General features: G+C 40.4%; 1 protein-coding gene across 4 annotated transcripts in view; it reads right to left on the bottom strand.

Annotated features, from left to right (window-relative positions):
• SETBP1 (SET binding protein 1) overlaps window positions 1-26583 on the bottom strand; it is a 267683-nt gene that overhangs the window by 84578 nt on the left and 156522 nt on the right. The window lies entirely within an intron of this gene.

The following is a 26583-nucleotide window of genomic DNA, read 5'->3' as shown; positions in this document are numbered from 1 at the left end:
CACTTGGCAGGTTCAAGATTTGCATTACTTCCTTTCCATTTTAAAACTTTGCTATTTGCAATGTTGGTGAGAGATATTTTCAACATGATTTCTACTCTGACAGGAGCTCTTCAAGCTGCAGAGGTTACAGCAAGGGCAGAATTATGCTGAAGACTCTTGCAGAGCAAATTCTACTGTTTTTCTTTTGGTGGGCCTCCAGCTAAAAAAAAAATTGTTTATTTCAGCTGTAACTCTTTCCTTTTAAAGCAAAAGTATAAATCTATTTGTTTTTTACTTTCTTTGGTTGAACTGTTTTGGTTTTGTTTGTTTTTTTTTTTTTTATTTTGTAACTTTTATTTTGTAAAGCTCTGAGTCAGACCATACAACTGCTTTTGTACAAACTACTGACACTGTTGTGAATGTCAAATAAAATATGAGATTGAAAATAAAAACAAAACCAAGGAAAGAAAAGTAGATAATAAATGCTATGTTTTGGGATCCTACAAACACCTTGTTGCAATTAGGTTTTTATCAGTAGCCCATTAGATCTGTCTTTGGGGTGTTTGCAACAGAAATTTTGGGTCAATCAGTCAAAAGGGAATAAGAGGGTTCTGAGTTGGAAAAAATAAGAGTCCCTAGTTCTGAGCAAGGTCAGAAAAGTTTGAAAAGACAAATCCAAGCCCATGGCACATAATTTTGTGGCCACTAAACATGCACATTATTGACAAATTGATGCTGAACTATCTTTCATGCCCATATAAATATAGAAATGTGGCTTTTCTGGAATAGGCAATAACGATGAAGTTGTTCTGGTCCATTGTCTGAGCAGCAATCAGGGAGTCTTAAATCCTGTGGATAGTTCAGCTGTCACACACATGGACCAGCCATGCTCAGGGAAAACAGAGATTTCCAGGAATTGTGGAGTGAGAGAACGAAAGCATGCAGCTGTGGTAGAGCTGCAGATGTCGTGGGTGAGTGACACCTGGTTTCCTCAGCCTGAGAAAAGAGCTGAAAGCATAAACAGCCCTTGGGGAATGAATCTTTCTCCCCTTCTTCCTCACAATGGCCTCCCACACACAAGCCCTGCAGCACACAGAGGGCACAGCCCACACTGATGCCCTCCTTCAGAAAAGGGGGCCCAACCACACCCATATCTTGGGATAGGTCCAGAGAGGAGAAACAGGCAGCACCAGCACTGGATTTACAGCTTGTTTTATTTTAATCATTTTAAACTTATCCCCAAGCTCCTGATATCCATTTTGCCTCGGCCACTTGGGCTTCTCCTGCTGCCCAGCCACAAGGCTGTGTGTCCTGGCACAAGGAGATGTGCAGGCCATCCCTTGGTGATGTCCCAGGGGGAGATGCTGTGCTTCATTCCAACCTCACATAAAACTTCATTTTCCTGAGGTACCAGTGATGTGAAGAAGCCCTGGAAATGCTGGGCTAAGGCCTCTCTCGGGCCGCAGCACCCGCACTGAGGCACGGCCAGGCTGCTTCTGAACAGATCTCAGCCTGCTGGCTGCAGCCAAACCAGCTTCTTATGCCCATGTTACTTCTAAGTGCTGAGCCACGAAACAAAATGACGCGAAACATTTCATTTGGAAGAGAAAGAAAAAAAAGATAAAAATAAGAAGGAAGGTTACAGCAGGGAACAAAAACATTACACTCTGGCAACATCCTATTCCCTCCATATCTATCACATACATGGAGATCCATGGTCTAGAAGGAGCAATAATCTCACATCTGTATTTTAAGGCAGTTAATAAGGGCTCAGAATGGAGAGGCCAGCTATAGCTCAGCGATGAATGCTGATATATGGCTTGGGTCCTCCAACCTCATTTCTTTGGCCTGTACATTAAATAGTGATGATACAACTCCCAGCACACCCCTGATGATAGCTCTGTCATTGCTCCAGCAGCACAGGCCACCACCACATCGATCTTAAAATTCATGAGGAAGATATGCCTATGTCATCAAAGGTGCCAGCTCTGGAGGCCTTTAATCACACAGATAAGCACTCCAGTTTCAACAGGCTTTCAAAAAATGACCGGTCTGCAGGATCAGGGGACTCCATTTCCTAAGCAGGATGTCAGAACTATATATCTGCCCAAGCACATTACAGTCTGCTGGGTTTCCTCATGAAACTTCTTCCAGCTTAACGTTTATTGGCTCTACCCTTCCAGACATATCCATACCACCCAAAAATAATTCCTGTGCACCACAGTGACTAGAGACAATTTGTCTGCAGCAGGTTGGGTTTCAGTGGCTGAAATGGATATGTGGGGACTGTTTACCTAAAAACACTACTAAATCAGCTGAAAGTAATGTGGCCAAGTGTATTTTATTCCCTATGTATTCATCTGGGTTGCTGTTTGATCCCATTGGTCTTAATGCTTAGGCTTCAATTTTCCCTGCTGTGTGAGCATCATCCCAAAAAGCCAATAAGGGCCTAGTTCAGCTAAACCAAGACTGCTTTGCTGACAGAGATGTCAGATGTCAGGAATGTGAAGGCATCTTAAGAAACTGATATCTTGATACCTTTCACCCAAATTCTTTACTTTATTTATCAGTAAGTATGTAATATACTCCAGCTCCATGGGGCTGTTGGCTCAAATAGAGTTCCTATGGCAGCCAACTGAGACCAGTATCAAAAATAGTGGGCTTTTTATCATGAAAACAGAAGGATTTATCTTTATTTATTTTTTGGTTTATAAGACCCTAAAAATGCTTCAAACTTCAGTGCTGGCCTTTGCTTGTCATTTGTTTTTTTCATTAAGTGGGATTTTCTTCCACAGCCAGATATTCTGCACTGAGAATCTGCTCCTTCTTCTTCTGTGGAAGCAAAGTGTAAATTAACTCATGTAATTTTACTACAACTCAGCATACTTTGTCAGTATTTCACTTCATATACAGTTTACTGGATGTTTTTAGTAGGTTAAATAATCCAAATTTTCCTTTAAAGAGAATAAAATACACAAAAAGAAGATGATAGCTTTTGTAATTGCAAAAAGACTTGAGCAACCTGATCTAGCACATGTCTGAACCTTAGACTATAAGAATAAGATTACAATCCTCTTATTAGAAGAATAAGATTAGAATCCTCTTATTAGTGGAATAAGATTTGAATGACAAACACTTGAGTTTCAGGCCTCAGTGCTGGCAGTGGCGGGCAGGACTGTGAGTAGGATAGATCCCATACACTGGTGATCACTGGTCACAGACAAGAAGAGGTTTTATGCTGTGTGTTTTATGCTGTCCCTCCAGTCCTGTGCAACCTATAGATGTGATTAGTACCCAGAATAATTTTATTCTGGTATGCAACCCTTGCAGCTGAGGAGATGATGCTGTACTAGTCCCATCAGGAGCAGCACCCTACTCTGCAAGTAGTACCCAGCAGCAGAATCTGTCCCCTGGGGACTCTTTTAGGATGCTTCAGACTGTATATGCATTCTCTGACTGAGCTTCCATCTAAACCCACGTGCTGCTTCCAATCCAAATGCAAAAACTAGGGGGAGATGACAACAACAAAATCAAAGGCCTGGTAATATAATAACAATGATTATTTAAAAAAATCCAAAGTAAAAAAAAATCTTAAAAAAATGAAGATAAAATATACATTTAGAAAACCCAACACCAAAAAAAAAGTGCTGAAAGGGATGGTGCCCTCCTACTCCAAATGCACCTTTTTAGGAGGTAACACACATAAAGCTTGCCAAGAATCCGGCTTGTAAATCAAAGTTAATACTACAACGCCCCCTCTTTAAATCATTTGCAGATCCATCTGTGTAATGGCTCCTCAAGTGTAATTCCCTATTAAGAGGCTTTATCTGGAGAGATAAGCAGCTGGTTCCCATGTCACTAATTGCTGTCTGCTGTGATTTTAAAACATCTGCACCATTGTGCTCTTCATTTTCATATTCTAATCACCCTGAAACTTGAAAAAGGTACATCATTGATTGTTTCTGTGGGTTAATTAGTACACAGTCTCCTTGTAGAGACAATTTAAAGGCAGTCAGAACCTCAATCAGCAAGTTTGTTTTAAAAATTAATAACATCAGGAGCATCTGTGGGGATTGGCATCCAGAGTGACACATCAGTGCGCTCTGAGGACATACCATCCTTTGTTATCTTCTTCATAGGGATGGAAACAAAACTGGAAAAAAAAAAAAAAGAAAAAGAAAAAAAGAAAAGAAGAAGAGGAAAGTCTTTTCTAAACACATAATGTCACTTAAAACAGGGTATTGGGAAGTGCTTTCTTTTATCTCAGGGCCAACCCTGCCTCACCAACAAGAGCAAATCTCAACAAATCAAAACATCACATAAAACCTCTGTGTGGTCTAGGAACTTATAAGCATTTTTTTGCATAAATTTTGCCATCTAGGAGCTGGAATCTCTTTGGAAATCTATGGGGTGAAGCTGTCATGTATGGGGGCACTTGCTTTGCTTTTCCTCCTGAGCTGGAAAGGTGCTGGATTCCCAGCCAATGTCCCCTAACCATGCAGAGGAGGGTTTTAGCTCAAGCATAGTAGTTTGCTGTGGTAGAGATGCTTCATGCAAACTGGACCTTCTTTGTACCCAGCCAGCTCAGAGGGAAGGCAGGCCTGAATTCAGAGCTGCTTTACTTGGGTTTGTACCCAAAAGTACTTCACGCAATCCTTATAACAGAACTTTGCTAGCAAACTGTCAGCCTGGGATGTTCCAGGCTGAATGAATAAATCTGCAGGCACTGATTGAAAATGCAATTGGCATTTTGATAAATCATTCTCTGTTCTTGTCCTGAGTTCCTAAAAACTGGAGAATCTCCAAATTATTTGTTCCCCTTGAAAAAGTCTTCTCTTTACTTTCTGCTTCCTAGACATGCATGAACACATGTTACTAGGGAAAAAAACCCTTTGAAAGAAAGAAAAAAATGAGATTTCTAGATCCAACACATGAATAAATAATCCTGGCTCAGCTCATACTTTTGCTCAAAATTGAGCATTTCCCCTTGTGTCCCAATGGGACAGCTGTAAACTGCTCACTTGCAGGCTCTAATCAGAGCTACAGATTGGAGATATTTCATGTCTTTTGGTGAGTGCACTGAGCTTTCCCAGGGCAGAATTACTCTGTAAATAAAAGATGCCAAGTGGAGGAGACAGCAGGCTCAGACAAATATAACTTTTGCCTGATGACTTACAGGTTGAGCAGTCATGGACATGAGGTGTGAGGAGCCTGTGATCAAGTCTAGTCAGTTCATAACTGCAAGTCTCTGAAATGGTCTTAGGAATTTATTCAGGTCCTCAGTGACTCTAGCCATGATGAGGGATACAAACCAGAAAAAGACATTTGTTGAAAGTACAAACAGTGGATGAGGAACTCCACTGAATATACTTCAAAACTGATGTAGGGGCTTTAATTAAAGGTGATACACCAATAGAAAACACATCAGCAACAGTAACATAAAATTAATTGTTATGTTTCCAAAATAGGGCATTTTCTAGAGTCAATTTATCACTCCCAGAGTTTACACCTTCTACAACTCCCTGGGACCCAATGATCACAAAGCTCAAACAACCATCATGCTCACTAGAGTGTGGATCACAGAATCAGAGAATGGTTTGGGTTAGAGGAAACCATAAAGATAATCTAGTTCCAAGCCCTGAACATTTGTTTGAGGCATAAAGAGAGGCAGGAATTAATGCAAAATGCCCATGACAGCACAACACAGCATGGAGGGGGAGCAGGTTAATTAAAAGCTAAGCAATACCTCTTCGTGTCCATTCACCAAACAAAACATCCCAGACTGTGGAGTGTGTTTGTGTGATTGTGTCAATACAGAGACACTGAAGTTCAGGCTTTGGCATGATTGTTTTGAGAATACCTTGTCTAAAGCACTCATCCAAGGAAAAGACAAATCAATGCAGAGATTACTGAACAGTACAAAGATGCTCACATGGTTGTGAGTTGTAATTTTTCATGCATTCCTGATAAAGCATCTTTATTTTCTAAATAATTCAGAAATTCCAAAGTTATTCCAAATTCATTTTGCTACCAGCTTTAAACTGAATAATTTGCACACTGCTTCAATCTTCTGCTGCTTTGCAGACACTTCTATTTTTCACATGGAGGGATTGAGGATTTTATTTTGTCAAATTGCAGCAACATGTTGCATTTATAAAGGTAGGATTTGGTGCTGCAGGCTGATCTGCTCCTTACTGGTGGAATAGACCCATCACTGCACATATTTTCTTTATCAAATGTTTAAACAACCCTGTGCTTTTCAGAACTTTTTATTAAGCACCAACTCTGGGAAAACTCTAAACAATGGTATTTTCCTGTCATCTCCAACAACGAACCCATCATCACTGATATAACAATGCAGTTTAAATATCGTTTTTAACCATAACACTGTTTAGGCAGCTGTTTAACCTCGGTTTAGGCAGCTGGGAGAGAACAGCTGGGCACCAGCTAAGGTGGACTACAATGGGACTCATACAATTTTCCCCATTCAACTGCCAAGATCACCCTGGTTTTTCTTGCTTGGCCTTAAGCCAATGTAAGGGTTTTTAAGCAAGTGTTTCAGTCATCACATCCACAAAGCCAGGGCTTGCAGAGCAAGGCACCTTTGCTGACCTGAGTGCTTTCATTTGTTCAAAACCCTTGCTAATGAACTTAACTGCAGGAGTGATATTAAGTCTTTATTATTCATATATAAAAGATACTTCCATCCCTTCAGGAATAGTTAATTCAGTGGAACTCAACCTGCTCTCACCAGTGTGTCACTATGACATTGCTTGTCCAAGTTTCTATCTCATCTTGCTCTTCCACCTTCCTCTGTAATTTCAAGCTGTAGAGGACAATGTATATATGTACAGTGGCTCAGCCAAAATAAAACAGCATAAGGATCCCAAGAGACTTGGACCTGTAGAAATGGGAGCAGTAAGGGGCATTAATCTCTGAAAGACTTGTGGTGTTTTCTGGGATGTTAATCCCAGAATCCTAGAATGACAGAATAGGGTGAGTTGGAAGGGACTCACAAGGATCATTGAGTCAAACTCCTGCTCCTGCACAGGACACCCCAAAAATTCCTCCCTGTGCCTCAGAGCATTGTAGAAACTCTTCTTGAGATCTGTCAGGTTTGGTGCTGTGGCCACTCCCTGTGGAGCCTGTTCTAGTTCCCAGCCACCCTTTGGGTGAAGAACCTTTCCTGATAGCCAACCTAAACCTCCCCTGACTCAGCCTCAGGCCATTTCCTCAGGTCCTGTCAGTGGTCACCACAGAGCAGAGATCAGCACTTGCCCCTCTTCCCTTTATGAGGAAGCTGTAACTGCACTGAGGTCTGACCTGTGTCTCCTCCAGCCAAACAGACAAAGTCACCTCAGCTGATCTCCATGTGGCCTCCCCTCAAGGCCCTTCACCATCTTAGTTGCCCTCACCTGAGATTGCTAAATTGGAAGTAAGGATGTGAACAGCTGTGCGCTTTAAATTTCTGCTATAATTTTTAAAAGCATGCAGTTCTTAATTTGCATTGAAAGGTTTCTTTTATCCCTCATTTAATATAGGAATTGCAGCATTGCCTTGAATACTCTTTTTTTCTTCTGAGGGGTGGGAGAAATAGAAATGGCTTTTCCATTGAGGCCAGTGATTCTTTCCACTAGAGTTAAACAATTTGATTATAAATTGAGTCCTTAAATGTCAAGGAGATGCTGAATTCACCTGAAAACAGGCATTTGGGGAAGCTCATAAAAGCTGTGATCTGCAGTCAATTAGCTCATCATTCTTTTAGCATGCACTTCATTTAGCAATTACTGACCGCCAGATTAATTCTTTCAAAGCATCCTGATTGCAGCTAAAGTCTAGCATGAAGTATTAAATGTGCAACAGCATTAGAAAAAAGTCCAGAAATCTTCCAGAACATCTATCAGGAACAGCTGGGTTGTAAACCCTTTGAAAATTTGCAGGATAGGTCAAATATACAGTGTTTTCCAGTTTTCCTGAATGAATATCTGAGTTCAATTAATTCAGTGAGAGCACCACTTGTGAAAATATGAACTCCATTGACCTGAACCAAAACCTAGGAGGTTCCTTCCCTTTGCAAAGTCTGCCTAGAGAGGTCATATGTGGTGAATTTCTGGCCCCACTGAGCACACACCAAAGAGCCACTGCACTCTGTGCAAAGCCAGTGGGTGCTGTGGGGTGTAAACATCCAGAGACAGAATGTGCTCTGGACTGTCCCAAAAACCTGGTCTTGGATCAGACTGCAAAGTGGGATTCTGCTTTGTTTTCACCAGTAAAATCACATCTTTCTGACAGATGGGAATAGGAACACTCTCATCTTCCCTTGCACACTGAGTGAAGGTCTTATAACAGTCCTAGCTGACATGAAGTGGAATCTACTCCATTTACAAAAGGCAGCAGGATGAGTGGTGCTTCAGTAGATTTATGCTCCAGTTTCTCCATAACATGTGACTATTTTTCAGCATTATAAAAAGTGACCCCTCTTCCCTTTTCCCTAGAAACCTAGGAAGTGATGGCTGGAAAATTTCCTTGCATACCTTGAAGATGCCAAAGTATGGCAGACATCTCTGTTTCTGGACTAGAGATGATGCCCCTGTGACATAGTTGTTTAAGATATTTTTTCTTCAGTCAGGGGATTTAAAATCCATAGGATCTTCAAGGAATGATGGAAGACAGGTTTGGGGAAGGATGCCCAGCAGTGCTCTGGGACTCCTGGAGCATGGACATGTGCTGTGGGAATAAAAATGTTCAGCTGCAAGTCCTCTTTCAAGACGATAGAAGGGGTGACTTTGGGCAGCTGTAAAATCACAAAATCAAGCTGCCCTGGCCAAATCTGTCTGTTCTTCTATAAGAATCAATTTCACCATCCCCTGGATTTGGCTCCCTGCAGATAACTCTTCCAAACAGATGTTTTTGCAGGTTCCTCCATAGCCAAGTCTTTCCCAGTGGGAGAAATTTAACCAGGCTTGTAGTAATGTACTGGAACAACAAAAACAACAAAATGGTGACAACATAAAATGTCTCTCTGGTGGTGCTAGGTGATGTAAAGATGAGAGGTACTACATTTTTGGGACATTGCTGTGCTTTTTCTGAATGACACCTATCTCTGCTTTGATACTCATCCCTCATCTCTTCTTCCTCCCCTCCCTCCCCATCTATGACAAAATCACCTTTACTAATAAACCTACAGCTCAAATAGCAGGTTTTATTTAGTGTGCTATAAAAACAGTCATTTCTCAGATCATAAAAAGGGCTCAACTGGACTGCATCATTTTGCTGAAGTGAGTTTTCTGGTGAAGTGATTCTCTCTTCTAAATGCCACAGTCCCCCACTACCAGTATTTATGTACTAAAATAAAATGCAATTTTCTGTGTTTTATTACGTGTGAATCTTCAGTGCAAATCCATCTGGGAGCTGATCCCAAGATTTAATTGTCCTTCGCTTTTATACTTTCAAGATATTTTCAAGAGTTTTCACAATATCACCAGGCTAAAAACAGTTTTATTAAGGTACAACAGCATCACTTTAAGGTCCTAACCAAATTTAGGTTTGTCTTCTACACATATAAATCCACAGCAGCACAGACCAGAAAAAGAAAGGACAGGGAGCTGTGATCTAGAAAGCAAGATTGCAAAACAGCCTGAGCACAACTTAGTGCTTAAATGGCCTCCAAAACTTCTCTAGCTTCCCACCCAACAAATCAGGTGTAAAATGGAGTACTGATTCTCACACACACAAGGCTGAATACGTAGTGTTTTAATATAAATTTTAGTCTGGGTTTAGCATCCAGAACAGAATTGGCATCAGGAGAGCATCTAGGTAAGAAGTGGTCTATCCTATGCTGAGAATCTGCTCTGGAGAAAATCTTACAGTCCTGAATCTGTGTATAAATGCATGATTTCCATGCACACACTCCACTTGGGATTGGCATCAGACCAGATAGAGCCATGGTGTGGTTTCTCCAGCATCTCAGAACATTGCTCTTTTAATTGCCTTTGTTCTAGTAACTCAAATGCATTTCTTTTTTCTATATATGTTGACAAAGCAAAACCATTCCCAGCCCTGCTATTGTTTCCTCTTAAATGCTGACTGCATGCTTGAGTTGAGTAAGTCCATAAAAATACTGGCACTGAAGGTACAGTCTCCTATCCAAGGAGCTTGGCAAATGGGGCAAATCACAAGCAGCAGAGCTCATTTTAGATCAAAATGCACTTGCCCATTGCTAAGGGAGGGAAGCTATTCCTCTTCCTTTTCAAAATATACTCATTTTGAAGGATTTGAATTGGAAGACTTGGCAAATGTAAGTGTTTCCAAGAGTTGGTTGAGGAGAGAGGGAGACTGGCTAAAGCAGAGGTGAACCTGGTGTTATAAGCACATTAAAGGGAATAAAATTACATGGGGATAGCAGAGCCACAGAAGGTCCTTAGCTTAGCAGAGACACAGAAGTTAGGAAAACTGACATGGCAAACATGGCTCACACTTTACGAGGGTGTGTAAATAATCATGAAACCACCTTATCACAGAAATCAATGGGTTCTCTAGACCTGGGAGTTTCTTTTAAAACTAGGCTGGGTGTTTTTCTGACAGCTATTGGACTTGGAACAGGAATATATTTAGGCAAATCCCCTGGTATGAGTCATGCAGGAGGTTTGACTAAGTGGCTCTTTCTAGTCTTAAAAATCTGTGACTATATAACCTCTCTTAATCCTCCAGTGTTTTGTCCAACCTGGTGTTAAGCAATTCCAGCACTGTGTGTTCAGCCTTTTCTTCTGGAAGTCTATATCCCAGCACAATAAATCTCACTGTTCAGAGTCTCTTCTCCCTTTCCCTGGAAATATTTTCATCCCTAGACATACCTCAGTTCTGGATTCATCCAACAATTTTTCCTCATCCTTGGACCAACAAGAGTATTTCACATTTTTAAGCAATTTGTTTTGCTTGACATATTCCCTGATGCTGTAAAGCAGTGTGTTCCATGGGTAAGACAGATTTGATTTATTAGGAAGGGCCTTTATGTCTTGGCAAACCCAGTGAGATGTGGTTCTCTCTGGAATAAAAGATGGGCAGTGTTGTACCACACTTCATACTGCAATGATGAGAGGTGCCAAAATCCACCAGTTCAACACACTCAGGCTACCAAGCTGGCAAGGGAAAGTTACTGTGATTTCTGTTGCCATTCCTCTAACGTGGCTAAACATGGACTTTTGAGAGGAAAATCTGTGTGAAATATTCCTCCTGACTCTGTCCTTGCCAAATAGCTGAGATATGGCTCTGAGCTTTAAAAGGAGGCACTAAGGATCACATGATCTGGATCTAAGTCTCAAAGATGTCTCTAAAACACTGCAAAATCAAAACCTCCTGGATTTGAAGAGTGAAGAACCCTGGAGTCAGTTTTAGACATTGGCTGTTTTTTAAAATATATATTTTTCCTTTTTTCTTTTTCCTTCACCCCCCACCCCTCATCTCCACCCCCCCCCCCCCCGCCCCCCCCCCGGTTTTAAATATAGAAGAACATATTGATTTGGTCTTTTCTGGTTTAAATTTCTCTGCTGTTCTGTATTCTGCATCACAGTCTCAAAACATGAACCCAAATGCAGAACTCTGAACAGTTGGAGACCTCTGCCTCAACCCAAATGTCACAGCTGGTGTTCTGAAGGGTGTTTTGGGGAGTTTTTTGAGTGTGGGGAGAGAAAAAAAAAGCAAATGCTAAATCCCAAACCACTGTACAAAAGAGATGCATACGTTTAAGTCACTGTTGCAAAAACTATTCAGTGACTGCTTTAAACATCCTTAGAAAAAGAAAATTATTTTATTCTAAGTATTTACTTATATACTCAGTAGTTACATTTTTTTATCTGTGTTTTCCCCACTTTGTTTTCCACTAGACAATACACACAGTTCTGCATAATCCCCCTTTAAGGACTTCTCTCAAGGATACACAGATATCTATTTTCTGGTACCAGACACAACACCTTGTGAAATCAGGGCAGATTCATCACCCATCCTGTACATGACCTTATCAGCAGTTGCTGTGGGTGGCCCCTGTGGAATACTGTGGAAAGGGCAAAGCTGGGAAATGTGCACTTTGAAGTGCCAGAGAATTTAGTTCAGTGTGCAGCACTTGTAATTTCTGCTGCTGCACACTGCTCAGCTTGTCATGGATATCTGAGAATTCACTTTTTCCCTAACTAGAGGTCATGAGATTTATTACAGTAAAATTTTTTGCCTGCCTTTTTTTTTTCTTCTGGAATAGGTAAGGCATAATTGAAGGTGTCAGCTTTCTTGCATGTATAATATCTCCAGAGATAAAGAGAGAAGTGAAATAGAGCTTCCTGACACTCCTTTCCCAACATGTAACATATTTTGCATTTACTTGTACTGACAAAGGGAATATTTAAAGAGAAGGCTAGGTTTTGGTACAGGAGATATGGCAAAAAAAGAAAAAAAAAAAAGACTGGAAAAAACTCAGGTAGATGGACTGCAGCAGCAGATAATAATAATGAAGGTTATAGTTTCCTCATCATCTATATTTCCATCTGGTGCATCTACTACTAAATATATCCAGAACATGCATTTTTTTTCCCTATTGATTTGAATGCCATTCTTTATACAGAACCATGGAACTACATTTTGTAAAAATATTACTTCAGTGAAGAAAATCAGTGTTCTAGTATGTTCATGTGGAGCAGAGGGTTAAAAACCAATGAGAAAACAAGTAACTAAAGTTTATTGCATCTCAGCATCATTCACACCAAGCAAAAATACCTGGTTATACCTAAAATCAATCTTAAATAAATCTCAAAGCACTTCATGAAAGAAGCAGGAGTCATTATCCCACTATAGATGGAAATACTAAGGCTCAGTGATTTGCCCTAGGTATTTCATATTCCCTGACCAGTGCAAAAGGGAGAATTTAGTCAGTATTCCTCATACTAATGTTTGGTGATGACCATGAAGATTCCCATGACCAAGGCCACAAGTTCACATTTCCAAGGCATTCTACAATCTAGATGAACATGACCTTGAATAAATGACTATCTGGCTGGAATGCAAGCAAACTGATGCCTTGCTGTATGAGTCTGAACATGCCATCTAAACTGCCTATTACAGGAACAGCTGGAATCCCTGTTTGCCAGAGGAAGAATAGCATGGATCTGTGTTTCAGCACAGCAGCACCTTTTCACGGCCTGTCAGCTGGGATTCCAGGAAGTCTCATACCTACAGGACTATGATTTCTGTGCTGCAAACCCACAAGATTGTTCTTTTTAAAGACTTTTAGCTTTGTAGAGATAATGAAATGGATTATCCATGCATCTGCTGTTGCAGCATACCTGCAGTTCTCTACCTGCCGTGGTAGAATGAGTATGCGTGTGAATGAGTGTGTTGGTGGGCATCTAATTTTAAAGAATGAGTTTAAATCTCACAGAATGAAACCTGGGGAAGATCCCTAGTCACTCACCCTTCAGGTAATTACACTAGAAAAAGCTATCAGGTCTATCATCTCACCAAGCAGAAGATACTGTGGCAGGCAAAATCTTGTGTTTCTTACGCTCAAACTCCCAGCAGTGTACAGCAACTTAAATTAGAACATGTGTAACATAATTAGGTTTTCTTCTCTTGCAGAATTGTTCTGCATCTCCTGTCTGAAAAGGAGGGATCACTTCAGACAGAAGCTTCAGCTCAGCAGGGCTGTCTGCTGCTCACAAGACCTTTGCTTTGAGCAAGATAGAGGAAAGGCTGCAACTAAAGCAAAGACTTCATGCTTTTGGGGTTCCTTTCCTATATAAATAGTTTTAACTCAGGAACCACAGAAAGTGAATCCTAGAGTTGGAGGAAAAATAATAAATTCAGGTTGGTGTTCAAATCTAAGTTTCCTCCCCATGTCCGAGTTTATTGCCATGGTGTTAGTTTGGAGCATCCTGGTCAGGCATGGAATGATATTTGACTGTGGCCAGGTGTGGAAAGGCGCTTGTTAAAATGCTGCAGGAATTGGCCCTCCAGCCTCATCTGTACAAAATCTTGGTGCAGCTCATAAGTTGGAGCAGAGAATTCTCAGAGTGTGGCTCTGCCACCAAACTGTCACCAACACCTGGTCTAGGAGCTTGGCTTCCCTCTATGGCTCATGAGGCCTCCAGAGAGGATATCAGGCATGTTAACTCACCCTGCTGGCTATCTAGATCACCTGAGAAGCTAATTTAAGCACCCAAACTAGACATCCAATGGGAGGTAGTGTGCAGATAGCCTAACTGAAGTGAGTGTCTTGTAATAGACTTTTAATCCCTTTCCTCCTGCTCTTTGTCGACTCAAATGGGCTGAGCTATGCCCTTAAAAAAGTCTTTAGGAAGCATTTCTCGAACAATAAAATGTACTGAGGCCCAACCTGTTTATGTAAGAGGATTGAAGTTTTCCAATTTTTTTTTTTTTTTTTTTTGCCTAGAGATTCTTGAAGTTTTTTGAAAACACATTTTGATTTAAAATTGTGGTTTATTATGAGGTTGTCTAATGTCATCCCTCCTACCTGAAGCAGAGAATTTTTCATTCCTCACCATCAACTCATAATATCACAAAGTCTTAATATTAATTGGTCTTCTGGTTTTCTTTTCTTGGGACAACCATGGAAGAGCAGAGATAATACTGGATACATCTCAGTCTCTGTGCTTTTCCTCACTGCTACTAGACAAGGAAGTATTTTAAAAACTAATCCAAAGAACAAAGTTATGCACACAACTGAATTTAAACCCAGTCCTTTTTTTTTTTCAGGATGTCACATTTCTTTGCAGTCCATCTGAAAATGCCACATTGTACAAACAATCTGTACAATGTAACAAAAAAGTATGTTACCAGGGTTCAAGCTGGTCATGCTGTTCAGATGACCACATTTCTGTCATTTTCTTCAAACCTTTACTTGGTGTTTTGAGGTTTACTCATCAGTAAAATCTTGAGTTAAGGATATTCTGTTAACCACAGGGTAGAACACCTGACCACAGGAAGAATGTGACTCAAACAGCTTCTTGCTGCCCACAGAGCAGCAGCACCTTGTGACTCTGGGCACCCTTCCCTGACGTTCCCCCCCTCGCACAGCCCCCTGAATATCAGACTAGCCCAGAGGTCCGAGGCTGTGAGGGGAGGAATATCAGGAGATGGCAAAGATTCCCAAAAGAGGATCTTACCCTGATATACATTGGTTTAGCTCTCTATTCTATGATGTCTAAGTGGAGAGCGGGACAAAAGAGGATGAACAGGAAATGTCAGGGGTCTATATAGACTTTGGACAGGGTGGGCTTCCCTGGCTCTCCACCAACCCTGTTGGGGCAGGAAGGAGGGGTCCAGGGTTATCTTGATCAGAGTCACAGGGTCCCGGGGAAGGGGAAATAGAGTGCCCATGAGCTTACTGTAACACTTCCCTTCTGCTTCTTCAGTAGGTTATTTCCCCCAAGAGCATCTCTGACCTGTTTGAGGTTCTTCCAGAGGCCTCATCCTATCACCACACCTTTAATGAGCAGTTCATTACTCAGTCCTCTAAGACAAGTGCAGATGAGGGCTGAGATTAGAAAGGCTTGCCTCTGCTGAGATTAAATGTGGTTTGAGGTATTGTCTGCCATAGACATATTTTTGATTCTTGCTCCCTCTTCCCCAGACTTTTGTGCTCAGTAGAGGGGGGAAAAAACTTAGCACTATGAAAAGTTCTAGGAAGAGCATAGTGCTTGGTGTCAGATATCTGGGCATGGGTAGCAGGAGCTTCTCCACACATGTGCTCAGAGGATTTTGACCACATTGAGGCTGGACCAAGTCTTGGCCCTTGCTTAGGCATCCTTTAGAGGACCAACACACCCTCTTCTTTCTTTCTATCTCAAATTTAGCATTTTTCTCACCTCTTTCTATTTACCAGGAAAAATTCTCAGGACTGTGGTAGTCAACGTAGTCTAATGATCTAGGATTTTGGAGACAATTTTTGTTCTTGTATCTGCTTCTGACTCCAGCATTCCCTGGTATTTGATGAGTCCAGGGACAATTTTTCTCAGTGTGATTATTAAGCAACACTGAACAAATTTGTCACAGGCCAAAATAATTGCATTACATAAGTAATGATTTTAGTAAAAAAGATATTTCAGAGAGTGTATTTTCCCACTCTAGAGGAGGTCCTCCTGAAGTGAGGATATCTGCACAATTCACTCTAAGGAAAACAGACTAGAAAACATTAAAAGAACAAAATTTTGGATGAAACTTATTACATTTTTGCTACTTAACTCCCCACCTCCTCCAAAGACCTTGTCTAACTGCTAAAAAAAAAAAAAAGAAAAAACACATTTCCTATGAGCTAAGGGGAGCAGGTCACCTAGTTTAGGCTCCAGTGATCTGATTTCCAGTCCTGTTTCCATGGCAGCAATCTCAGGACACAGATGAGAATCTCTCCCCCAGTGGCAGGTTAGGTAAGCAGTAGGCAAGATGCAAAGTTCACCTGAAGTGTGTACCATGCTAGATTGTTTGTTGGGCAAGAAGTAAGAGCTAACACAACAGTGCCTTTTTTTGGTAGTGAGCTGAAAAAAGAGCTAATTTTTTTCCTTCCAACCAATTTATCTTGATAGTAAAGATTTAAAGTGTGGCCCATTCAGGAGGGCATGGCTTAAGACAGGTGTTAGCGAGGGAGCCTCAGAGGCATCAAGGCAGCATAAAATCCTTTCTGCAGCACACAGGAAGGGTCAGAGGTGCCTGTTAGAATTTTCTGCTCATGCTAGAGTAACATGAGTGGCAAACAAAGCCAGGTTGCTTTCTAACAATCCTGTCTCAGGAGCAGAAGTGGTTTGGGGAATAATGCTGCAGAGCTTTGGTGTAACTAAATGAAAACATGAAGGTTACTAGGGATACAGGGAGACACATGGAGCAATTAAATAACCAGCAGACACACACACCCACACCCACAGCACTCATTTACTCAAAACCCTGACAGATGTTTATTGAGAAATAGGTGCTGACAGTTCACTTGTCTTGGATGGATTTCTCCTGGAATAAACACCAGAGCTTTCAAAGTGCCTGATCCCATTTTCTTGTAAAAGAAGTTGAGAAAGAAAGAAAGAAAGAAAGAAAGAAAGAAAGAAAGAAAGAAAGAAAGAAAGAAAGAAAGAAAGAAAGAAAGAAAGAAAGAAAGAAAGAAAGAAAGAAAGAAAGAAAGAAAGAAAGAAAGAACTTCAAAATCTCCCACAAACACTATATACAGCATGGGTATCATTACTGCTGTGTGGTGTAAAGAGGAAGAGTCCATGTATGGGAAAAGATTGAGCTACAAGAGCGCTTTGGAAAATGAAGAGTTATTTTGCAATAGGCCGTGACATCTCCCTTGGAGAAAACTTGCACAGATTCCGCAGATTGCTTTGCAGATGGAAAAGGGACAATGCCTGGTTGCAATACATTGTCTGATAAAGTCAATTTTGTCTTCAACTAGAAATTTTCCCTCCCCAGGAGGCCAACACTGGACTCTGAAAGCATCTGTCCTTCTTTAAGATAATCTTTATATTCAAGTGAAGTGCATCAATAACATCAGTCCAATCTCCATAGGAAAACAGTGACCACTGAATGCCAAAAGGCTGAGAAAAATCCTTCTTCTCAGTCTCAGGTCTGTGATATCAACATCTAAAGAGATGACTGACTCTTCACAATGCAAACAGGAGAAAAGGGATGAAATGAAAGGAAGTACACACTTAATATTAGAACCTGCTGACAGCAAGATGTATTAAGTTATAGGGCAGCCTACAAATGCAACAGGAAACCCACTTTTTGAACAGTTAAGACTAGAAAAAATTTTTCAAGAATGGAGAAAGCACCACAGAGAGCAATTGTGTAATGATAGGAAGAGAGAAATAAATATTATCTATCTACATCTTTCCCATTTTTCCCTCTCATTTTTCAACAGTATTCCCAGAGAACTTTATTTTAATCCCACTTCAGAATTTTACTGTCTATAGTGGAAACACGGCTATTCTGACACAGGTTTGAAAAATCTCTCATGGTCAGAATGGCCAAAACCAAGGATGATGAGCAAGGATGATTTTCAGTAACTGCGCTGAGGTGCACTTCAGTGTGTGCATGAGTTCACATTTACAGAATCTCAAGAAGAGGTAAGTGCTTATAAGAGTCTCATTCCTGAATTTCCTTGCATTAGAAATGTAGGCACATTACTCTAGGATATTATATATGTTTGCATTATCAAGCCTGTAGCAAGAATCAGAGATTAACAGAATCATGGACTGGCTTGTGTTGGAAAGGACTTTAGAGCTCATCTCTTTCCAATCCCCTGTCATGGGCAGAGGCAACTTCCACTAGTCCAGGTTGCTCAGAGTTCTATCCAACCTGGCCTTGAACACTCCCAGGGACTGGACATACGTGTGATTCTTTTCTCCTTAGTCTCTTTAAATTCAAGTGCTTTTAAAATCACTCCTATCCATAAAAAAATTTTTGGGACATGTGCACTGACAAACCATCTGACGATACTTTGTTTGAAAGTATAATTAAAAAATATCACAGGATAAAATTTAATTCTGGGGCCTGAAACCACTTTGCAGGGATGCTGCTGGGTTTGCCACATTCCCTGGCTCACCAGTGAGAGCAATCAAGCAAATAACCCACCTCACACACACGTTTAAACAATCCTTACACACTTGCTGTATGCATTCTCCAGGGGGCCTTTACAGCCTGTTTTGTACACAGTACAGCATGAGCTTTCAGTGGTGTGAAATAAAAAGGTTAGTGCCACAGCAAAAGTTCCAAACACAGAGAATACTGCTCAAGATGCATAAATAATTAAACAGTGTGCATTTAAAACATACAAAACTTGAAAACAGATTAAAACAGACTTTGCGAGGGGAAAAAATAAAAACCAAAACAAAACCAAAACTGTAGGATGCAAATTAATCTTTCATAAGGCAAACCTTCAGATACTTGCTTCTTCATGGGCACTTCACAGTGCTCTTTTTCTTTTTGAACCCAGCACTCATATGAAAAAGTGTTTTGACAATCCCACTAGGATGCTCATCCTCTGTGTTCAGAGGGAGATTTATAGAGATCACAAGGCAAGATTGTGAATATAATGATCTCAAGGATTAGCCTTTCTTCCAGCTATGGTAGGGCAGTCCTCTGGATCTATCTGAAATCAGAGAAGTGGCTCTTGACTGTGAGCCAGCATGCAGCTTTCTTCTCATTGCCATTGTCCCCTCCCCACCTACTCTCATGTGCTTGCAATACTTTATATGCTTAAAAGTTTAAAACAGTTGCATGTTAGCTACCATGCAACTGTCAAGGGAAAATGAAGGCATTTCCATTAAAAATAAAGAGAACTATTGCTCTCTGCCGGAGTGGATCTACTACTGGTAAGACCTGTTTAAGTATTGATCTTAAGTATTGAGCTTATTTAACCTACTGGAAAATCAAGCCCAAAGGATAAGGAAAATCTTATTCAGAGGAAACAAGATTTTGTGATTAAGATACTGGATAGGTATTTAGAAAACCTCGTTTCCTCTTGTTCTCTTGTACCCTCTTTGACTTTGAGCAGGGAACTTTATTGTTACCAGCCAAAATGCCAGAAGATAGCATCTTCTACTTAGGCATTTCGAAGTGGATTTAAGAGGAGCAGGACTCACTCCCTAGTCAAGATGCCTGATCCAAGAACAGTTAATGGTCATCCAGAGGCATTCCAGTGGTTGGTAAGAGAGAAAAAGAGACTTATGATGATGATTAGGCCAATGTCAAATATAATTTGTGCTCTGAATATCCATGGACTATAACTGGATTACTAGGATAAAATCTGTTCTGCAAAAAAGATAAAACTTTGCAGAATGCTGTCCCAAATTATGTGGCTTCCTGTTCAGAAAGGACAGAAATAACAATCCTTCCTCTCTCTTGCTGCATATCTCTATTTTTGCTTTAGCCTATAAGCTCTGAGGAGCAAGACCTGTCTCTCATAGTACCCACAACAACAGGGATCAGGTTTAGCCCAGGACTTTTCAGACTGAATACAGCAGAGATACACACAATTAACTGAATTAACTGCTTTAATCCCTTGCATCCAAGGACTAAAGGAAAGGGGAGTAATGTTATAAAAGTAGTTGAAGTAGTATCACTTATGTAAGAAGAGAAAAACAGTGTGCAGGAGGAACTGTGCTTTACCTATCATTATTTCCCCAAATTTTTATGCTTGTGGACTTTTAAGTAACCACACTAGTTTACAGAACACTATAATAAGTATATATAATAAGTGACTTACAAGTCTGTCATAAAAACATTATGCATAGCAGAGACAAAGAACCTGTAAGGTCTCATAACTTGATGACTTTGTGAGTGTGGCCTCAATTCAATCCATGTCTGAAAACAGATGAATGGTACAGGCTTTAATTACTTGCTCACATACTGCTCTTTTCTGCAAGGCCCCAGCTTCACCAAATGCAAGAGAGAGGCTCTAATCCCTGTAACTTTACAGCACATTAATCATGGCTGATGAGGTCATGAATCAGTTATGCAAGTCATACCAAATACATACTGATGAAATCTGCAAGCCATCACTACCCATATTCTGATTATCAACCTCTGTTATAGATGAACTATTTTGAGATTGTTTTAAACAGTTCTAAGGACCTTTAGATTTTTCTGAGTAGCACAGGGATGTCTGACCCACCATCCCCATAATATCATGTACCTCAATTTCCATGTGGTCATTTACTAAGGGTCTCAGTAAGGAAAAATGTGATGTTCCAACATTGAATGCCTTCAGGTGGTGACCTAGGCCAACATTCTGTATGGGAAAAACCCTACCATAATACCTTTAAGTGCACTTTATAAACACTTTGCAATTAACTCTTTATGTGGTGTTACAAAACCCCTTTGTGATTAGTTTAAAAAAGGTATGTTCTTTCATAGTGTAATATGGTTGAAGAAAAATCCCCTTTGTACAAGGCAGAATGTTACTCATTGCAATGTACAAATGAGATGGTCAAGATCTGAAGTTTCATTTGGTTTTTTTGTTTGTTTTCTTTTTTTGATGTTTGGTACTGGGTACAAGGATGTCTCCCTAGGAACAGTAGATGAAGTAGATGAGAAGGCAAAGAGAAGTAGATTTACTGTATTTCATTTCTATTGGTCATACAGAGACATGTGTACAGGTTGTTTCAACTATTGGTGTTATCCTTTTTTGGTAGTGGCTTGAAATCTACCACTCACCAAGTCATAAATATTACATTTGGAGAGACCTTTCAGGCCATTCAAGTCACCCTCTTGCAATGGGTACAATGGTCCCTACTAAATATTCACAAACATAATTCAATTTTGTCATCAGAAGGGTCATCTGTCTCCTAATTACCATGGAAATAATGCAACCGACAACTAGGTCTTCACCACAACACATACATTATTTCCCACTATGCTCCAATATATGGACATAAATTGGACACATATTTTGTACTTGTCTGTTTAGTTCACTGACAAAGTAATCCCATCCACGAATATGTTGTCCAATAAACCCCACAGCTGACACAAAGTCTCAAACAAAATATCTCTCCCTGTGTTGTAAAGAAAAATTTCAAATTGCGCCAGAGAGTCAGCAGCACCTTTTCTTTCAAGAGTATGGATAATCAAAATAATTTCCCCTCAAAAATTCTGTTTCTCTAGGATTTTAGAGGAGGAAGAAATAAGTAACAATGGCTTTGAAGTAATTAATCTCAGAGAAAGAAATTAGATCAGGGTTCATATTTTACAGTGATTTACGTCTTGTGCAACCCCATTACATTTAATGGGACTACTGAAGGTCTGTGTCAACATGGAATGTGACTCTTCAGGCTTAAGTGCTGTGATTCATGGACTGGTTTACAGTGGGAGCTGTTTTTAGGATAAGACTTTATCTCCCAGGACTACTGATGGAGATTTTAGTTTTATTTTGAGGGGGGAGGGTGCTTTGTTTTCTCTTTGTTTGAGGAATATTCAAGGGGTTTAGCCAGTTAATCAGATGCCCATATTTCACATCTTTTGCTGTCACCTTATTCTAATGGGAGTACCTGGACTCTTGGCATGCCTAGTGTCATGTTTTTTGATGGTATAACTCTTTATTGTAGATCATATAGAATATAAAACATTCAGAAGGGAGCAGTACTGCCTGAAAGTGGAAACTATAAACCAAGGCCAAGAAATGCAGTATTTTATAAATACTTATGGTGTTATTGCCCCTTTTAACTTCTATTTGCTTTCTTCCTTTTATTTATTTATTTTTTTAATCCTACAAGGGCCTGAAATGAACATATGTGGACTTACATTTCTTTCTTTCCTGTAAAGATTTATAATATTGAGTTACTACTGCAGATGAACCAGAGCTGCTACACAGCTTTTGACATTGTTGAAAAAATAGACTGCAGGCATAAATCCAAAACACTACTGAATGAAATTATTTTGATTCCTTTTGCCATTAACCAGGAGGGTTATAATAGTATAATGAATATTTAACATTTCTCTTGTAATTTTTATTAGTTTGTAGCACCTTACAAAGTACAAGAAGGACTTACTGCTTTGTTCCATATATAAATTTCCTGTCTTGGAGTGTAAACTGCTAGACGTCATTTAGAAACCATTCTTAAAATAGAAAAACACTCCATCAATAGTTCAGATTAAATATATAAATAATTCCATGGGATGTTTGGTAGCTGCAGTTTCAAAGGAGGACTATGAGCATATTTCTCACCTGAAATGCATTGCACAAGGCTCACTCCCATTCAGGAGTTTCCATAGGAAAGGAAGAAAAAAGTAAACCTATAAAGTCACTTGTGTTTCATGCAGAAACTAATGCATATAAGTAACAGATATTTAACTCTCCACTAGTTTTTTTGTAAGGGTTGGTGGATTTACAGTGGAATATTCCAAGCGAAACTACATTCAAGGCACGCTGACACAGAAGCATTTTCTATTTGATACTACCCTGGCAGCTGCTGTGCCGTGTCCTTTCTCTAGGTGCACAAACTAAGCAGGAGTGGGAAGAAATCTAATCTGGGAAACTCTAAATTAAGGTTTACCTGTACTTTGTGTTTCATCTAGGCTCTTAAACCTGGTTTTGATCAGCTATGACATAGATGTTTATTTATATTTTGAACTTACAGTTCCTTACCCAGAATAGGATTTGAAGGCTTGACTCAATGATATTGGGTTTTTTTTTCCAACCTAAATAATTCTGTGATATACAGACAAATATTACCTTTCTGGTGTACTGCTACAGAAGACTGTGGGTATCCCTTTACGTGTGGTACATGAGTGATGATTCATAGCAGAAGTCTGACACTACAGACTTTATGGAAAGACTGTTTTCCTCCTCAAACTGGATACCTGCTCATTAAAGTCAGGCAAAGGATGCCCAAACCAAACAGAGTGGCTTGAAGCCTTGCTCGGTGCCTTGCCATTTCAAATGAATGCTTTTGATCATGTCACACCATTTATCCACCACCTCTGCAAACACACACCAAAGCTTCAAGGCTCAGTTTGAATCTCCTGCCCCCTGACTGGTGTAGCATCAGAGCCTGCTGCCACTCTGCAGTTTGCTCCACTCTCCCTTTATTAATGGTTTTCCTTTCTCCTTACAGGTACCTTCCAGTGTGAGCCCAGAACCCCTGGCAACTCTGTGATCTTTGCAGAGTTGGAGGGTGAAGAGAGGAGATGAGGGTTTAGAAGTGGGGTTTGATCTACCCCACAAACACTGACCACACTGCGAAACAAACAGTTGCAAGAGGAGACAAAGAAGGTCTGAGAACGGAAACCAATGTATTCTGAAAGGTGGGAGTGGTTAAACATGATGAAGAGCCACAGCAGCTGACAGGGAGGGAGCTGGGAGCGGGAGGAGGGAGCACTCTGTCACATGCACTCGGCAGATTATCATTTTTCTATATTCACATTAAGAACAAGAAAACCACAAAGTTTCACAACTTGTCATTTAGCTTAAGTGGGAGGGAGGGGGGGAAGGGGTAAATCAAAGAAAAAATAAAAATAAAATAAAACCCCTAAGGTTAAAAGAGGAATTATAAAAACATCTCTGAACCACAGAGAATTGCAAGGTGACCTTCAGACAAAATCTGGGGTGAGCAACCCAGCTCTTGCCTTCAGATGTCATTCATTTCCTAATTCATTCTTTGCAAAGGAAGGACAAAAGGAGCTTCTTGAGTCATCTGCAGGAAGATGAACACGGACCTTCTGTTTGTACTTTTGCGTTCCTCTTTTTAAAATAATGACAGAGAATAGTATGATCTGAAGTGGCTGCCTGGGGAATTTTTGTCTTTCTGTTTTTAGTGCACATCTCTCTGCACTGACTGAAGGATCCATGCAAATAAATGGAGGGTTTGCACCAAGGGGACTGCATAGGGAAAGCAGCCAAATTGATTGCACACCCATCAGTTCACAGACAAGCACTGCCAAGTGCCTGGAGTACACAATCCAGAAGAGACAACAGCACATTGTGTTCCCTTGCACTGGTTTAACTTCTCTCACTTCTTTTAATAATTCCTCCCATTTAAGATAAAAATCTGATTTTTCACGTAACCTTTCCTTGCCCTTTTGTAACAGCTGTAGTTCCTAGATCTCAGGAACCTCATAAGTATTAAGGTCTCCGGTGGTATTTGGCTGTGGAAATGGAGGTGTTCTTGGAAATTATGAAAATTATGACACATTTGTCATCAAATGATGACATCATTTGTTTTGTGTCAACCTTCCTGTGAGGAGATAATGCTGAAATCTCATTCAGACCTCCCAAATTCCAGTCCCTTCTTTCAAAAACTACTGTCATTTTAAAATATGTATGTATAATAAAATATAAACTGTAATATCTCAGGGTATAAACCAAACACTGAGCACAGACAGTGAATAAAAGCTATTTTTCTTATGATCAAATTATGTTTATTATTATTATCTATTATGTGTTTTCTTGCATGCTTCTTTGAAGCATCTGGTGTTGTCTACAGTCAGTAATTGGAAATGTGTACTAAGACAATTATAAGACTTTGACTGGTGTAACAGTTCCTATGATCTAATGTTTAATAAACCTCAGGAGTTAAGAAGCAACAGCTCATTTGCTCAGTATTAGTATCTAGGAAGCTTTCCTGAGTGAATGAAGTTCTTATAACATTCAAGCTCTCATCATCACTAACATAAAAAGGTTTAGCCGTTCACATGTTTATAATAAACATTAACTTTCTGAGTATGAACCCATTCATTTAGTGGTGAAATAAAATTCTCTGACATTAGCCCAGCTCTGTCTCCCAGGTGCAGCTGAGGCTCTGGACATAAGGCAGTCAGGTGAGAACTTTGGGACAGTGTTAAGCATCTCCAAGACTATGGAAAATATTCTGAATCTCCTGAGATGCCTCTGCGTTTCACAGGCAGATGCACCATCATGGGACAAAGGTTATTATTATCTCTTAGAAGAGGTCCCCCAAAGTAGGGAAGATGCTCCTGAGTCAGAGGAGCAGTGAGCAATGAGAGAGCATCTGAAGTCGTGAGAAAGTCTGAGTGGTGGTGATCTCCATGAGGATGCAGATCTCAGGGACCTGGCAGTGTTGTGCTTGTGGTTGAACTTGATGATCTTAAGGGTCATCCTAAACAATTCAGTGATTCTATGATTCAGAGACATCAACTTCTTTAACTGCCCCTTGAATATATTGATTTTTCCAAATCCTCAAGCCACCTAACGTATATCATCAGCCTTTTCCAAGTTTCCCTTTTCTTGAAGGAAGGGTACAATCTCAGTGAGTGAAACATGAATGATCCCAATTTAAAAACAAACAAAAAAACAAAAATCAAGATCATTCAGGGGAAAAATCAACAAACAAACCTTTACATTTTAGTCTTTTCAGTTATAAAGAGATTTCTGCACTGCCAAAATCTATCAAACCACACTGAGATCTGGCAAAGTGGGAAAACCACATGCCTTTTCAGAACCAAGGTTTCACAAGTCATCTTAAGAGCTATAGGTATTTATTTCCTGCTGGAGAGACTCTCTAGGCATTCTGTGTACCTGTGGTGCCAGTGAAGCTCCTGTCGGCTTCAGCAGGAGTTTGTCACACAAAAGAAAGAGCTGCACTAAGGGGTTTCTTCTTAATGGGACAGTGAATTTTTATAAGCTGAAAGCATGCATAAGCTCCAAAAGTGCAAAGTTGCCTCTGCATCCACAGCTGAAGTCAGTGTACAGAGAATTTCCCCCAGGCAACTTTTGCACAGAACACCCCTCACCACAAGGTCTGTGCCTCTGAGGGCAGCAGCAGTTAACACTCACCTCAGCCACCCTATTAACATGGGAACCCTGGGAATGCTGCTGCAGCAGGCAGAAGGCTCACCGTGGGCTAGGACAACACACATACCACTATGTCAGAAATAGCTGGATGTGGCAAGAGTGTCATGTCCCCATAATTGGAAGGGGCCAGATTTCTCTGCGGCATGGGAATGGCTAAACAGCCTGTGGTAGGGTGTCTTGGGAACCTACAAATTGCATGGGCGAGGAATCAAAAACGAGCTGCCTGATAAAGACAATCCCAATCCTTCTTGTGCAATCTGGTTACATCATCCCTGCTCTGCACATCAGGCTGTGCATGAACTGTGATAGAG

The sequence above is a fragment of the Lonchura striata genome, chromosome Z (assembly GCF_046129695.1).
Source record: "Lonchura striata isolate bLonStr1 chromosome Z, bLonStr1.mat, whole genome shotgun sequence".
Taxonomy (NCBI): Eukaryota; Metazoa; Chordata; class Aves; order Passeriformes; family Estrildidae; genus Lonchura; species Lonchura striata.
Note: the sequence above shows the minus strand (reverse complement) of the source record. Positions and strands in the feature narration are given on the sequence as shown.